This window comes from Symphalangus syndactylus, chromosome 4 (assembly GCF_028878055.3).
Source record: "Symphalangus syndactylus isolate Jambi chromosome 4, NHGRI_mSymSyn1-v2.1_pri, whole genome shotgun sequence".
Classification (NCBI taxonomy): Eukaryota; Metazoa; Chordata; class Mammalia; order Primates; family Hylobatidae; genus Symphalangus; species Symphalangus syndactylus.
Window position 1 is genome coordinate 106823209 of NC_072426.2, and position 16553 is coordinate 106839761.

General features: G+C 36.4%; 1 long non-coding RNA gene across 1 annotated transcript in view; it reads left to right on the forward strand.

The window, feature by feature from the left end:
• The first annotated feature begins 4574 nt into the window (after positions 1-4574).
• Positions 4575-16553, forward strand: part of LOC129480314 (uncharacterized) — a 40493-nt gene continuing 28514 nt past the window's right edge. Inside the window, exon 1 of the long non-coding RNA XR_008656988.2 lies at positions 4575-4793. This is a non-coding gene — a long non-coding RNA (uncharacterized lncRNA). The remainder of the gene's footprint in view (positions 4794-16553) is intronic.

The following is a 16553-nucleotide window of genomic DNA, read 5'->3' on the forward strand; positions in this document are numbered from 1 at the left end:
CTAAAGCTGCCTTTGTACATATTTTAAGTTTGGCCTAAGGGTTTCTTGCTACATAGTGACCTGTAGCCTAATTGGATGTGTAAACAGACTGTAGCCTACTCTTGTAAGAAATAGCTGAATCTCAATCACTGTGGCTAAGTGTTAGCCAATCACAGCCAGCTGACTGCTCAAACTGTATTCAGATAAGGCAAATGCTGAGCTGTAACCAATTTTCCTGTTTTCTGTACCTCACTTTCACTTTCTGTGTATCACTTCTTTTTCTGTCTTAAATTTTACCTGACCATGTGGCAGCCCTGAAGTTACTCTGAACCTATTTTGGTTCTGTAGGCTGCCTAATCTGCAAATTGTTCTTTGCTCAATTAAACTCTGTAAAATATATTTTCTCTAAACTTTACTTTTTATCATAGGAAAAGCCAGTTGCTGGTCTTTGTCATTAGTTAAGAAGATTTTACCTTTTGTTTTATGCATCTAAGCAGTCTGTTCTATCTAATTTGTGTTCTATCTAGTTGGGATGGTAAGAGTATGTAGAATGTTCTGGCTTTTTTAACAAACAAGATGTTTACAATTTGAGTACTATCTGAAAAAGTTTCTACTGCATTTTAACTTACAGCAATATGGAATAATTCATCTGAGATTTTACTATTTAAAAGATTTCCTATCCACCTGTGGAAGCTACAAGAAATTTGTATTATAATACACATAAAATAAGGCTTACAAAAATTGAAGTTTCCTATTTACTTTAATTATGCAATGTCTTGTAAATTTTTATAGCTTTCGTTTAAACATTGTAGAACTGAAAATGCTACAATGAAAATGTTTTTAAATAATTTGTCACTTAAGATGTTTTAAATGTTCTGTATAGTTTTCACTATTAAACTCAATAACTTTTTGTATTAATAAAATGTGTATATAAATGATACTAAAATTGCTAAGATACTTAATATATACACATTACCTTAATATATTTCTTGGTTTGAGATTGCCAAATTGATATTATACAAAACTACATAAAATTTCGAATTCATCAGATGTTAAATTCATTACCTTTTTAAAATTCCTCTTGTACTCATTGAAATTTATTCTAAATCACTTCTTCGGATCAAACACATTCCCTGAGATATAGACAAGAAAAAGATTAAGCAAGTTTAAAAAAATTCTAATTAGTGTTTTTTCACCTTCATCATCAAACATGAGTAGAGAAGTGATCAAAATCTTTTAATGGTCAGAAGTGGGCAAGTTTTGGGGCGTTATCTTTCATCTAAAATAACTTTTTTCTGCATTATTTCTGAAGGTCAGTTTGTTAGCCTAGTTTGAAAAAGGTAAAAAAATCTAGATTAAAAAGGAAACTATAGAATGATATTTTAAAAACCTTCATGCATACATTTTTCATTACTTGAACTATGTGAAAAAAACTTCACAAATGGGAGAATTTAATTCTATACAATTTCTAAAAAGAAACAATCTGAACTTAATTGCAAAATTAACCATCATTAGTACAATTAGTTATTAATATTTTATCTTTTATGTTAACATGTTTTTGATTTTTTGAAGCAGAATAATTTATAACTTCAAATGGCAAAATAGGTCTCTTGAAAGATAAATGTAAATTAACCTGTAAACTTTAAATTAAATCTGAAAAAAATTTAAATAAAATTAAAAGCAAATTCAAACACAGGAATTTTTTAAAGACATAGATGATTTTCTATCAAAGAATTTTTCATGCTATTAATTGCTAACATTCATTGATTACTTACTAAAATCTAGACATTTTCTGTTATATAAATTTATTCATATATTATCACATTATTACTATTTTTTATAAGTGAGAAATTTCAGGCAAAGTGTGATTCTGGGACTGATTCAAGATATCTAGCACAGCCAATATTTAAACACACTGTTGGTGCTGGTGTACAAACTTTCAATCACTACATTATGAGGTGGCTACCTCATAATAAACTTGATTGTTAAGAAAAGAGAAACACTGTATAGGCCACAAGTTGTGAATTGATTCATAAAATGTTCTGTACTTACAATTTTTGAGTGGTCAAACAAGCCTATTTCATTGGAGTGAAAACTTTGAACAAGTACATGAAACCATTATTCTTGCATTAATATTTTTAAATTATATATTTGTTTAGAGAATTTCTAAATTTTCAAGTAAAAAAATGGCCAGAAATAATACAACTAAATTAAATGCACCATCTAACAAACAATTACATCTCAATATCAGAATCACTTTTGAAGGTGAAATAACCACTATGCTACTGCCCAAGAAGTCAAAAAGAACAAAAACCCAAAACAAAAAAGACTTCGGTTTTAAGAAATTTGCAATCTAATTGAGATGAAGAAATAAACACCTGGGAATATAAAAAATATTAGTAGCTGACAACCTGGATTTAAACGTTACCATTTCTTCATTCTTAGAATTTAAATATGGGATTTTGCTAATCCTAACCCTTCTTAACCCTGATTGCATTTTGAAATGCTAACAATTGTCTTAAATACCCATATGTCTTTCTACTACTACGCTATACTGATTCATATTTTTCGTATCTATTTGTGTATTTCAGATGCCAAAAATACTGTACATCTGATGCAGTACTTTTGGTATCTGAAATACACAAATAAATTTGTGTATTTGTGTATTTCAAAAATTCCTTCAGAGTTGGAAAACTTTAGGAATTCCTATTTTGGATATGTGTTCTCCATGTTGGTTCTTTGTATTTTTTTCACTCTCATTATTGAATAGTTGGCCATAAAATTCTTGATGGGCATCTATTTTCTTCTAATTCTTTGAAAATATGTAATTTTACTAGGGCTTCCTGCTATTTTCATTCTTTTGTAGGATATCCACCTTTTCTCTCCATAATTGTTCTTATTTTTAAAAACTTTAAATTGAAATATATTAAATATACAAAAACATACACATACTACAATTTACAACTATGAATCTCCACAAATGAAACTGAAGTAATGGTAGGGGCCAAGGGAAAACTTCCCCATTACATTCTGAAAGTTTGCTGAAAATCAGCCAACAAAAGGCAGATTAGTAGGAGAAAAGGCAAACAAATTTATCTGGTTGTAGTTTTACATGACACGGGAGCCTTCAGAATGAAGACCCAAAGATATACGGGAAACTGTCCATTTTTTGCTTAGGGTTGACAAAGTATGGACAGCTGTGTAGAAATAATATTGGACCCAAATGGTATGATCGAATGCTAGAAGACTGAATGGAGAAGCTCAGCAAGGGTTTAGGTTGTCTGTTTAGATTCTTCTTTGCCTCTCTGTGCAGCATTCCTTCCTTCTTGGTATGGGGCAGGGCCCTCTCTGGAATGAGAGTCTTATGACCTACAATCAAAACAAGATAGTGTGTGTGGAATTAGTGGGTTCTTGGTCTCACTGACTTCAAGAATGAAGCCGCGGACCCTCGCGGTGAGTGTTACAGCTCTTAAGGTGGCACGTCCAGAGTTGTTCGTTCCTTCTAATGTTTGGATGTGATCGGAGTTTCTTCCTTCTGGTGGGTTCGAGGTCTCGCTGGCTCAGGAGTGAAGCTGCAGACCTTCGCGGTGAGTGTTGTAGCTCTTAAGGCGGTGCTGAGTTGTTCATTCCTCCCGGTGGGCTCGTGGTCTCGCTGGCTTCAGGAGTGAAGCTGCAGACCTTCGCCGTGAGTGTTACAGCTCAAAGGCAGCATGGACCCAAAAAGTGAACAGTAGCAAGATTTATTGCAAAGAGCGAAAGAACAAAGCTTCCACAGTGTGTTAAGGTGACCCAAGCGGGTTGCCACTGCTGGCTCAGGCAGCCTGCTTTTGTTCTCTTATCTGGCCCCACCCACGTCCTGCTGATTGGTAGAGCCCAGTGGTCTGTTTTGACAGGGGCTGATTGGTGCTTTTACCATCCCTGAGCTAGATGTAAAAGTCCTCCACGTCCCCATCAGATCAGTTAGATACAGAGTATGGACACAAAGGTTCTCCAAGGCCCCACCAGAGCAGCCAGACACAGAGTGTCGATTGATGCATCCACAAACCTCGAGCTAGACACAGGGTGCTGATTGGTGTATTTACAATCCCTGAGCTAGACATAAAGGTTCTCCACATTTCCACCAGACTCAGGAGCCCAGCTGGCTTCACCCAGTGGATCCCGCACCGGGGCTGCAGGTGGAGCTGCCCGCCAGTCCCACGCCGCGCCCTCACACTCCTCAGCCCTTGGGTGGTTGATGGGACTGGGCGCCATGGAGCAGGGGGTGGCGCTCGTCGGGGAGGCTCGGGCCGCACAGGAGCCCAAGGAGGGGGTGGGAGGCTCAGGCATGGCGGGCTGCAGGTCCCGAGCCCTGCCTGGTGGGAAGGCAGCTAAGGTCCATCGAGCGCAGTGCCGGTGGGTGGGCACTGCTGGAGGACCCAGTACACCCTCCGCAGCCGCTGGCCTGGGTGCTAAGTCCCTCATTGCCCGGGGCCGGCAGGGCGGGCCGGCCGCTCCGAGGGCGGGGCCCGCCAAGCCCACGCCCACCCGGAACTCCAGCTGGCCGCAAGCGCGGCGCGCAGCCCCGCTTCCGGCTGGCGCCTCTCCCTCCACACCTCCCTGCAAGCTGAGGGAGTGGGCTCCGGCCTTGGCCAGCCCAAAAAGGGGCTCCCACAGTGCAGCAGTGGGCTGAAGGGCTCGTCACGTGCCGCCAAAGAGGGAGCCCAGGCAGAGGAAATGCCGAGAGCAAGCCAGGGCTGTGAGGACTGCCAGCATGCTGTCACCTCTCAATAGGTCAGATAATTTCTTTATGGCCAGCTTTACGCAGGAAGGTGGGGGTAAGTTACACTCTTATTTTTAAGTTTTATGACTGGCTTTGGGGAAGAGGGATTCTAGCCTTTTTTTATTTTTAATTTCTATTTTAAGTTCTGAGGTACATGTGCAGGATGTGCAGCTCTGTTCCATAGGCAAATGTGTGTCATGGTGGTTTGCTGCACCTATCAATCCATCACCTAGGTATTAAGTCTAGCATGCATAGCTATTTTTCCTAATGCTCTCCCTCTCCCCGCCCCACCCACAAAGGCCCCTGTGTTTGTTGTACCCTTCCCTGTGTCCATGTGTTCTCATTGTTCAGCCCCCACTTGTAGTGAGAACATGTGGTGTTTGGTTTTCTGTTCCTGTGTTAGTTTGCTGAGGATAATGGTTTCCAGCTCCACTCATGTCCTCCAAAGGATATGATCTCCTTCCTTTTAATGGCTACATAGTATCCCATGGTATATATGTACCACATTTTCATTCCACTTTCTATAACTGCCTTGGGGAAGTGGGATGATAGTTTCTGTGGCTAGCCTCAGGGGACAATAAGGAGCCAGAGACAGGAGGGCAAGTGAAGGTCAGAGATAAACTTTTGCTTCTGAGGTGAATTTTGTGGCTTTCATTTTGAAGTATCATTTCTGAGCCACAAAATAATCAACCCCCATCCACAAAGAAACAGGGCATTACCAACACCCTCAGCCTCAGAACCTCTGCTCTTGGACTGCTTTAGCATTATTAACCCCTTTCCTCTAAAAGGTACATAGAACTCAGTCTTGTAATAAAGTTATATTACTTTTTGCCTGCTTTTCGATTTGCAGGCAAATCGTATACTATACGTTTTACACTATACATCCTCTTTCATGTTTGTCTTCTTTTACTAAACATTGTGTTTGTAATATTTATGTACATCTATTTGTGCTGGTTTGTTCATTCTCACTACTATATAGTATTACACTGACTATATTAAAGTATATTTATCCATTTTGCTTTTGATGACATTTAGGTTCACAATAACAGTTATGAATATTCTAGCACGTTTTATTTTTGTTTGGTTAATGCACGTACATAATTTTATTGCTATTATGGCTAAAAGTTGAATTCTCTGGCTTACAATTTGGGCATATTCCACATTAGTAAGCACTTCAAAAACATTTCCTGAAAGAGTTGTACAAATTTATACTTTAACCAACAGTGTGGGTTCCAGTTACTTTATATATCACTAACACTTGGTGTTTTTCACTTTAGCCTTTGTGGTATGGTGAGTTGTATTACATACAGTTTTCATTTACATTCCCCAATGACTAATGTAATTGAGTATTTAATGCTTATTGACCATATGGATTTTAAGTTTCTTTTCAAGACCTTTGCTAGTTTTGTACATTTTTTTCTATCAGGTTTGTGCTTTTTTGTTGTTTTCTGCATATTCATGATATAGTTTTTAAAATAACTATTTGAATAGCAAATTATCAGATAGATTTGTAAGATCATCTAATTTCCTTTGTTATTCTTCAGTGAAATTGCCACGTATTTAGGTAAGGGTAAATACTCCAGTTAGTGTCCTATATATAGTGGCATAAAACAACCATTTCATTATGTTTTCAGGAAATAGATAGGTTATGAAATCAGAAAGGGCACAGCAGGGATAGCTTGTCTCTGCTCAGAAATGTCTAGCGCCTCAGCAGGGAAGACTTGAACTTGGAGGATTGGAATCTTCATGGAGCCTGTTCACATATTTGTCTGGCACATTGGCTGCTTCATCAGCTAAGCACAGCACCTACCTGTGGCTTCTCCATGTGGCTTAGGGTAGGTGTCTGAGCATGTGTCTGAGTTCCAAGAGGGAGATTTCTGAGGGGGAGCTTCCAGGAGCGAGCATTTAAAGAGAGGAAGAAGCAATGGCCTTTTCGGACAAAGCTGCAGAAGTCAAGTAGCATCATCTCCTCTACATTCTGTTGGTTACAAACAAATGTTAAGGCATCCCCAGATTCAAGGAGAAGAGAATTTGATTTCTTTCTTAGTGGAAGAGTGGTATGGTTACATTATAGCAAAGAATTTGAATGCATATTGTTTCAGTCATCTGTAAAAAATACAATCTTCTTTAGTAAAAAAAAAATTAATATGTTTTGTTTGGGATGTGCCTTGTTTTTATCAGTTCTGGGATAATTCTCAGTCATTACATTTTTAAATATAGCCTATTCATTTTCCCTTTTTTCTTCTTTTGAAGTCTAATAAGGGAGATTTGGGACCCTTTCAATTTATCATCTACTATTGTTTTTTCACTTCTTATTTCTGCTTTTTGTAAAAAGAATGCAGCAAACTTGAGTTATTTCTTCATCTGCATCCAGTATCATTAATTTCTCATTATCCATATTTATTTGACTGCTTAACTTCACACTGGATTCTTATCATTAATGATTATATTTGTAAAATCTAGAAATTGCACTTAATTCTGTATCAAATATACTTAAACTTGTTTGATAATATCTTGTTTGTTCTTAAATGATGGAGATAAATTAACCTTTCATTTCATTTAAACATTAATATATATATGTATTTGTATTCTATGTGTGAATAGTAAAAACCCAAATTATTTGAGCAGATTAATTCTGCTGTGGATTGTTTCTACTGATTCTCACTCATGGCTGCTTCCCTGTGTGTTTGATGATTTAGGATTATGAGCCTTGTTGGCAAGATGTTATCTGTAGAAATCCTGTGAAGCCTGCTCTTCAGAGAAAAGCTGCATTTTCAGATGAATTGAGATGCCAATATCTTACTGAAATTTAAAGTAATTGCTTAGTTTGGGCCTTCCCATAATCTATTCTTACTTTAAACTCAAATTCTAAAGCTGCATAAAGTCAGGGCAAAGTTTTCAAGTTTTCATGACCGATATTTTTCCCACCCAGAGCCAGTACAAACAGAAGAGTTCTAGTGATACCACTTGGACGTATTTTTCCTGGTACCCTTGTGGCTAACATCTTTGTTTTGTGTAGGTCTCAGTTTTAACCTCACATTTTTGTAGACTCAAGGTATTGTCTCCAGTTCTTGGAAAAGTAGTTAAACTGCAAGCCTTTTGGTTCTGAGATCAGAAAATACTCCCAAGACATCTGTAGTTCAGTTGCACTTTATCACTCTGTCTTCCAGTATCCTCTCCGTTTTGGGGCTCAGAGGATTTTTTTTTTTTTTAACCAACTTATGAGTACAGCTATGCTTTTTTAAAAAAAGCTTTGTTATTTTCAATTCAGGGTTTTTGGCATTTTGAATCAGAACAATTTTCATGTTGTCAAATTTGCTTAATATCAGAAGTGGAAATTGTTCTGAGACGTGTTTTTCCCAGTGCTTTTAAAATATACACTTTATTTACTTTATGTATATGGGATCAAGGCTGCATGATTTTATAAAAACTATTCAAGCAACAATATAAAAGTATTTTCTTTGAAAATTGATTGTGTATATGATCTTTAATCATTAATTTAGGCATTTTTTGATAAAAATATTAAAAATATGATCAGGTTTTTAATTTCTCTGAGGACTATTTGAATATACTCCAATGAGTCATTATACAGTTAATTATAGGGTATTTATCTATTTATTTTTTAGATGGAGTCTTGCTCTGTCGCCCAGGCTGGGGTGTAGTGGCACAATCTCTGCTCACTGCAAGCTCTGCCTCCTGGGTTCACGCCATTGTCCTGCCTCAGCCTCTCGAGTAGCTGGGACTACAGGTGCCCGCCACCACGCCTGGCTAATTTTTTGTATTTTTAGTAGAGATGGGGTTTCACCTTATTATCTAGGATGGTCTTGATGTCCTGATCTTGTGATCCGCCCGCCTTGGCCTCCCAAAGTGCTGGGATTACAGGCGTGAGCCACTGCGCTTGGCCAGGGTATTTCTTAAGAAGGTGGAATTCAATTATAATAATCCTCAAGGCTCTTATGTAGGTGTTTGAAAATACTAGTGGAGGTGATACTGCTTTGTTACAATGTATCCGGGGAACCCGCCCCCAATATTTAAACAGTAGGTTCTTTCTATTTTCCCTAAGTGTGGGCCTGTCTGAGAAATAAAGAGAAAGAGTACAAAGAGAGGAATTTTACAGCTGGGCTGCCAGGGGTGACATCACATATTGGTGGGTCCCTGATACCCACCTGAGCTGCAAAACCAGCAAGTTTTTATTAAGGATTTCAAAGGGGGAGGGGGTATACCAACAGGGAGTAGGTCACAAAGATCACATGCTTCTGAGGCCAATAAAGATCACAAGGCAAAGGGCAAAATTAGAATTACCGATGAGGGTCTATGTTCAGCTGTGCACATATTGTCTCTATAAATATCTTAAACAATGGAAAACAAGATTCCAGCGTAGAGAACCGGTCTGACCTCAAATTCACCAGGGTGGGCTTTTTCCCCACCCTAGTGAGCCTGAGGGTACTGCAGGAGACCAGGGCGTATTTCAGTCCTTATCTCAACTGCATAAGACAGGCACCCCCAGAGTGGTTGTTTATAGACTTCCCCACAGGAATGCAATTCTTCTCCCAGAATACTAATTATCAATATTCCTTCCTAGGAAAAGAATTTAGTGATATCTCTCCTACTTGCATGTCTGTTTATAGGCTCTCTGCAAGAAGAAAAATATGGCTCTTTTTGCCCAACCCCACAGGAAGTCAGACCTTATGGTTGTCTTCCCTTATTCCCTGAAGTCGCTGTTATTCTGTTCGTTGTCAAGATGCACTGATTTCATATTGTTCAAACATACATGTTTTACAATCAATTTGTACAATAGTGGTCCTGAGGTGATATACCTTCTCAGCTACAAAGATAACAGGATTAAGAGATTAAAGACAGGCATAAGAAATTATGAGTATTATTTGTAAACTGATAAATGTCCATGAAATCTTCACAATTCATGTTCAGAGATTGCAGTAAAGACAGGCATAAGAAATTATAAAATTATTAATTTTGGGAACTGATATGTGTCCATATTAAAATGAAATCTTCACAATTTATGTTCCCCTGCCACAGCTCCAGCCGATCTCTCCATTTTGGGTCCCTGACTTCCTGTAACAACAATGTATGCTGGGCTAACCACGATAGCTTTCAGCAAGGCCTATATGTTATTTCCAGTGATGATAGCTTGTATTGCAATACCCTAGCCTTGACCCTGTCATAAAAGATTTATAAATATTGCCTTGTGAGCAGTCTGGAGATTTAGGTTTCTGAGAACCAGATAGGGCATTTTTGATGGTGAAGACTGCTTCAGGAAATCGTTCTCCCTCCCTCTTTAACAAACCCACTGACCTTTCAAACCTAGGGCAGTACTAATCCTTTTGGTCTGACATTTCTTAGCAGGGATTCACTAAAATTTCTTCTTTCTGGAAAATTTTAGCTGATGAAATTAGCAGAAATGCTAAACTTTAATTTTATATGTGAATGCAGAAGACATAGAGATATAAATACTTAAAATAAATTTAACATTTTGTTTCTCACATACGTGGGAGTGTCCTATTAGGACAAACCTGTCTTTTCACGTGTGCTGCTGGAATGCAGAATTAGGAAAAATAAGTAAAACTTACGGAGTCTACTTTTCAACAGAAGGATAATATTTGCATTAATTAAGACTGGGCCAGGCGCAGTGGCTCACATCTGTAATCCCAGCACTTTGGGAGGCCGAGTCGGGTGGATTGCCTGAGGTCAGGAGTTCGACACCAGCCTGGCTAACATGGTGAAACCCCGACTCTACTAAAAATACAAAAATTAGCTAGGCTTGGTGGCAGGCGCCTGTAATCCCAGCTATTCAGGAGGCTGAGGCAGGAGAATCACCTGAACCTGGGAGGTGGAGGTTACAGTGAGCCAAGATCGCGCCACTGCACTCCCGCCTGGGTGGCAGAGCAAGACTCTGTCTCAAAAAAAAAAAAAAGACTGCTCAAGTATGAAGTGAACATTTATGTTAAGAAAATAAAATCCCTGGCATTCAATATTCTGAACACATTTTATAATGGTGGTTCTTTCAGACTTGCAGATGGGATCTTTGTATTTAGCCAGGGATAGACTTAAAGACAGTTCCATTCTAAGAGTCAGAGCATAACATAATATGTGGTGAATCAGTTCTATTTTGTTGTGTAACAAACACCATAATACTTACTGACTTAAAACAATACCCCTCTATTATTTCACACAGAAGCCCCTGATTTGCCCTCCCCATCAATCACTCCCATACTTAGGGAAGGTTAACACTGTCCTGACTTTTAAGTTTAGCGTATTTCTGAACATTATTTAAGTGGAACCCTATAGTATGTACTACTGTGTGTCTCTATCTAAATTTGTTTTGCCCATATTTTTCCATGTTTTATATGAAACTAGTTCATTGATTTTAATTCTTCATAGTAATTATGGTGGGAATATACTGCAATTTATCAATCCTAGTGCAGATGGATATTTGGGTTATTTCTCATTTTGCATGATTAGCATTGTTCTGCTTCGAACAATCTTAGATACATATATGTATGGTTTTTAAGTGCGTTCTGCCTCAGTAGGTACTATTTTCCAAAATGCTTAGGCCCAGTCACACTGTTACCAGCAGTACATGAGTTCCCTTTGCTCCACATCTTCCACAGGATTTGCAGGCTTTTGTTTTTGTGGTGTTGTTTTCATTAGTTTTTCTATTCGTGTGTGTGTTTATATGTAAACATGTGTGGTTTTAAGTTGCATTGTTCTCATGTACACTGAACAATTTTCTAATATTTATTGGTTATTTAGCTATTATGTTTTGTGAAATACTTGTTTAAGTCTTTTGTCCATTATCTTGTTATTTGATTGTGTATTTTATTTTTGATTTATGGGATTTTGATAAATATATTGTGATACAATTTTTAAAAATGTATTTCAAATAACTTCTTCTATTATATAATTTACCTTTATGTTATTTGAATGGTGACTTTTTTTTTTTTTTTTTGAGATGGAGTCTTGCTCTGTCACCAGACTGGAGTGCAATGGCAGGATCTCAGCTCACTGCAACGTCTACCTGCCTGGTTGAAGCGATTTTCCTGCCTCAGCCTCCTGAGTACAGTCATGTGCCACCACATCTGGCTAATTTTTTTTTGTATTTTCAGTAGAGACAGGGTTTCACCATGTTGGCCAGGATGGTCTGCATCTCTTGACCTTGTGATCCTCCCACCTCGGCCTCCAAAAAAGCTGGGATTACAGGCGTGAGCCACTGCACCCAGCCATGAATGGTGCCTTTTTTGTACAGGAATTTTTAGTAGTTCAATTTTTACGTATTTTATCTTATAGTTAGTTCTTTATGTATCAGGATTAAGGAGCATTTTTAAAATTCAGGTAATAAATATATTTTCCTGCGTTTTTTCTTCAAAGCTTTCTTTTTTTAACTTTAAATTTTAGGTTTATAATCTACCTCTATAAATTTCATTGTATGCCTTCCTTCAGAGATGAAAACTAATTTTTTTCTATAGTGATACTGGCCAATTTTTAAAAAGACTATTCTTTTTCTACTTCTCAATAATGCTAGTTTTCTCATAAAATCAAGTTTCCATATTCATCTGTTCTTGAACACTGTTTTCAGTTATATTGGTCTACATAGCTTTATATATAATTATTAATTATTTTAATTAATATATTTTATAATAAAATGATAGTCAATAGTTTAAAATCTCAGTTTTAATTTTGATTTCTAAAATTATTTTGGCCAACATTGAGCAAAATGTGTATGCACTTCCACATGAATTATAACGTGATCCGGTTGATCTCTATAATAAAACCTACTAATGACTTGATTGGAAGCTCATTAAATCTACAAATAACTGGGAAGACTAATGTCCTAACAGTATGAGTTATTCAATTCATGAACATGGAATATACCTTGTTTATTTAGATTGATTTAAATTTCTTTCAATATTTTATGTGTTACACATTGTATCTGCATAGAGTTCATTCTTGTTTCATTTATTAGAGTATCTAATTTTTTTGATGCTATTGTAAATGGTAGAATTTTTACACTTAATTTTTACTTATAACAAAATATAGTGATAAAATTCAGATTTTTTTTGTATCAAGTGAATGAGCTATACACACCACATTATTGTAATAGTCTATTTTAGAATCGTTTAGAGTTTCTATGTACATAAAATTGTCTTATATAAATCATGGATATTTTATTTCATCACTTCTAATTCTTGCTTATTTTATTTTTTGTTCTTATCTTACTTCATTAGTTGATATTTTCAGTAAAATCCTGGATAGAATGGTTGCTTGTTTCATCTTGAAAGGAAAAAAATATTTTGTTTTCATCATGGATTATAATGTGATTATGATTGTCTGTTTTTCATTATATTTTGATGAGTTTTTATAAATATAGTTTGAAGCTATGTTGTTACGTTCTATGCAGGGAGAGTATCCAAAGACATCACAATCAATCTCTTCCTTCCCTCTACACATCAGATTTTTCTCATATCAAGAGGAGGACTCTAGTCCATCTCTCCTTTACTCTGATCTTGGTTTAGTGACTTGCTTGACCAGTAGAATGCCAAGAAAGTGATGCTCTGGGATTTCCAAGACTAATCTTTAGAAGCTTTTCAGCATGTACCTCAAAATCTTGGAACATTCACCCAGCCACTATCCTGTAAGAAGACCAAGACCTTAGTAAGGCCATATGCAAATCCTCCAGTGGTACAAACTTAAATACACTTCAACGAAGTAGCCAGAATAATTGCCAGTCTTGCAAATAAGCCACCTGAGACATTCAGTTCAGTTGAACTTTCAGATGTCTTCATCACTAGCTGCCATCTGATTGCAGATCATATATAGGAGACCCTCAGTGCAAACCACTTAGCTGATCTAAGTCAACCTTCAGAATCATGAAAAATAATAAATTATTATTATTATTATTATTATTTTGAGATGGAATCTCGCTCTGTCGCCCAGGCTGGAGTGCAGTGGCGTGATCTCGGCTCACTGCAAGATCTGCCTCCCAGGTTCACGCCATTCTCCTGCCTCAGCCTCCCGAGTAGCTGGGACTACAGGTGTCCGCCACCATGCCCGGCTAATTTTTTGTATTTTTTTTTTTTTTTTTTTTTTTTTTTTGGAGACGGAGTCTCGCTCTGTCACCCAGGCTGGAGTGCAGTGGCGCAGTCTCGGCTCACTGCAAGCTCCGCCTCCCGGGTTCACGCCATTCTCCTGTCTCAGCCTCTCCGAGTAGCTGGGACTACAGGCGCCCGCCACCACGCCCGGCTAATTTTTTTGTATTTTTTTTAGTAGAGACGGGGTTTCACCGTGGTCTCGATCTCCTGACCTTGTGATTCACCTGCCTCAGCCTCCCAAAGTGCTGGGATTATAGGCATGAGCCACCGTGCCCAGCCAAGAAATTATTATTTAAAGCCAGTAACTGTTGAGGTGGTTTTGTCATATGGGAAAGAATAACAATGAAGTGACTGCTTACTTATTTGGAATTTTTTATATCTTCATGGTAGAGTGACATTTCTATGATTATTAAATGAACCTTATTGTAACTAATAATTTTGCTATGCAATAACTTATTTTATATGAATATAATATATAATAACATATTATAATATATACTTAATATATGTTAGTAAATATGCGCCAAGATGTTTTGGTTTGTTTGGTTAGGGTTGAAATAATGTATATTTTTGAAAATTTTACTTTCAAATATTTTATGCGTATATTTAGTTATGTCTCCTACACATATATAGTTGGATTTTATTATTTTATCTCGTCTGCCACACTTTTATCATTTAAATATTCTATTTACATTGTTTTCATTAAATTTAATTATTAATATGTGTGTGTGTGTGTGTGTGCGTGTTTGCATTTAAATGCACTATATTGTTGTTTTTCTATTTTTCTTCTATTTCATATAAATTTTTCTCTATTACTTTTTTGGATTAATCCAGTATTTTTTTATTAACTTATTTTTTTCTCAGAAGCTCATTATTATGCATTACTTTACTATTTTCCAGGGGGCTAATCTGTAATTTAAAACATGCATCTTTATCTTCTTAAAATTTAATACATATACTAAAACATCCTTCGTTTGTCTGAAAATCTATTTATTTTGCTTTTTTGTGCCTTTAATAATTTATTTCTTAAAATATAAGCCAAGACAAATTTGAGAAGATATTACAATTATTTTAAACTCACTTTTCATTGTTTTCTATAACTCTTTGTGCATTGGATTTATTCTCAGTAAACTGGAGAAAAAGAGAATTAACATTTATTGAGTTCTTATGCCAATCATGATGCTAAAAACCTTTGTTTACAATTTTATATATTCTTCCCAAATACACTAGAAAGTAGCCATCATTTAGGGCCATTATATTTACAAATAAATTGGATTTCTCAAATATTAAATTTCTAAAAGATTAAAATATCCAGAAAATTTGGATTCCAAAAGTACAGAAGCATTTTGCTGAACCATGAATTTTTTAAATGTATCTCTGAAGCAAAGCATGAACCTAAAGCTCTTATTTTAGTTTACTTTGTTTCCATAGGTCCCTTTAGCATTAATACAGCAAGAAAATAACTGATGTTTTCAATTGCTGTGGTTCCTTAATATAAGATTACCATGGAATTATAAAGAATGTTTGCTAATATAAACATTCTATCACACATTTGACAAATGATATGAATGCTATGACCCAAAGAATGGGAAAAATTTTTGAAGCATCTTAAGTTATTTGCCACTTTCTTTTGCTTTTTTTTTTTTTTTTTAACCTTTTATTTTAGGTTCAGGGGTACATGTGCAGGTTTGCTATATAGTTAAATTGTGTGTTATGGGGATTTGGTATACAGATTATTTTGTCACCCAGGAAATAAGCATAGTACCAAATAGATAGTTTTTTGATCCTCTCCCTCCTCCTACCTTCTACCCTCACGCTGGTCCTGGTGACTTTTGTTGCCTTCTTTGTTTCCATGTATACTCAATGTTTAGCTCTCACTTATGAATGAGAACATGCAGTATTTGGTTTTCTGTTCTTGTATTAGTTTGCTTAGGATTATAGTCTCCAGCTCCATGCATGTTGTTGCAAATGATATGCTCTCATTCTTGTTATGACTGCATAGCATTCCATGGGATAAATGTACTGCATTTTCTTTATCCAGTCTACTGTTGATGGGCATTTAGGTTAATTTCATGAATTTGCTGTTGTGAATAGTGTTGTGATGAACCTATGTGTGTATGTGTCTTTATGGTAAGGTAATTTATATTCCTTTGGGTATATAGCTAATAATGGTATTGCTGGTTGTAATGATAATTCTGATTTAAGTTCTTTGAGAAATCACCACACTGCTTTCCAAGATGGCTGAACTAATTTACCTCCCCATAAGCAGTGTATAAGCATTCCCTTTTCTCTGCAACCTCGCCAGCATCTGCTATTTTTTTGACTTTAGAATAATAATCATCCTGACTGGTGTGAGACAATTATCTCATTAGGGTATTGATTTGCATTTCTCTAGTTATTAGTGACATTGAGCATTTTTTTTCATATGCTTGTTGGCCACATATATGTCTTCTTTTGAAAAGTGTGTCTTCATGTCCTTTGCTCATTTTTTAGTAAGGTTTTTTGTTTTTTGCTTAAGTTCCTTATAGAGTTGCATATTAGACCTTTGTCACATGTATAGTTTGCAAATATTTTCTCCCATTCTGTAGGCTGTCCGTTTACTCCGTTGATAGTTTATCTTGCTGTGCAGAAACTCTTTAGTGTAACAAGGTCTCATTTGTCAATTTTTGTTTTTGTTGCAATTGCTTTTGGTGTCTTCATCATGAAAT